Raw genomic sequence first — 1,176 nt, 5'->3', positions numbered from 1 at the left:
CAGGCTTGCGCCACCACGCCTGGCTAATTTTTGTATTTTTAGTAGAAATGGGGTTTTACCATGTTGGCTAGGCTGGTCTTGAACTCCTGACCTCAGGTAATCAACCCGCCTTGCCCTCCCAAAGTGCTGGGATTACAAGCAGGAGCCACTGAGACTGGAGTTTTTTTATTATTCAAATTAGTCTCTTGGAGCATTTAGGGGCGAGGGTTTTCCAAATGTAGTTTAGAGGAAGGGTGGTGGGGGCGGCTAGGGAATGGGGCCTGCTGCTGACTGGTTGAGGCTGCAATGATTAGGATGTGGGAAATGATCCTGCATGCTGAGTCACTTCTGGGTGAGGCCGCAGAGCAGTTGCCAGGTCCAGGTGGAACCATAGGTGTCAGACATACAAAAAACCTGAAAAGATACCTCTAAAAAGGCCGGGCACAGTGGCTCACACCTGTAATCCCAGCACTTTGGGAAGCTGAGGTGGGTGGATCACCTGAGGTCAGGAATTTGAGACCAGCCTGGCCAACATGGTGAAACTCCTGTCTCTACTAAAAATACAAAAACTAGCCGGACGTGGTGATGGGCGCCTGTAATCCCAGCTACTCGGGAGGCTGAGGCAGGAGAATTGCTTGAACCTAGGAGGCAGAGGTTGTGGTGAGCCGAGATTGTGCCATGGAACTCCAGCCTGAGTGACAAGAGAGACTCCATCTCAAAAAAAAAAAAAGTTATCTCAAAAGACCAATCTTCATGAAGAGCCAGGGGGTTCCAGAGGCGAATGGAGCCCCAGCAGCCCCCTCAGCCCTGCGTGCTCATGTACTGGTCTACTCCCTGGCTCTATACTTATTGTTCAAGGGGTTGCAGCAAGACGGGGCTTGGGCCACAGAGCTGCGCCTGGCTTTGCTGCTCCACAAGGGCACTGTGGCTGTCGGCCTGTCGCTGCAGCTGCTGCAGAGCCACTTGGGGTTACAGGTGGTGGCTGGCTGTGGGATCCATTTCTCACACATGACACTTCTAGGCATCCGGATGGGTGCAGCTCTAGCAGTCAGCAGGGCCTCTGCGCCAGCTGGTCCAGTCTGTGCTAGAGGGCATGGCGGCTGGCACCTTCCTCTGTATCACCTTTCTGGAAATCCTGCCCAGGAGCTGGCTGAGCAAAGGATCCTCAAAGTCATTCTGCTCCTAGCAGGCTGTGCC

General features: G+C 53.6%; 1 pseudogene; it reads left to right on the top strand.

Moving 5' to 3' along the window:
* The first annotated feature begins 732 nt into the window (after positions 1-732).
* Positions 733-1,164, top strand: LOC111529975 (annotated as a pseudogene).
* The last annotated feature ends 12 nt before the right edge of the window (positions 1,165-1,176 follow it).

The sequence above is a fragment of the Piliocolobus tephrosceles genome, unplaced genomic scaffold (assembly GCF_002776525.5).
Source record: "Piliocolobus tephrosceles isolate RC106 unplaced genomic scaffold, ASM277652v3 unscaffolded_32345, whole genome shotgun sequence".
Classification (NCBI taxonomy): Eukaryota; Metazoa; Chordata; class Mammalia; order Primates; family Cercopithecidae; genus Piliocolobus; species Piliocolobus tephrosceles.
Note: the sequence above shows the minus strand (reverse complement) of the source record. Positions and strands in the feature narration are given on the sequence as shown.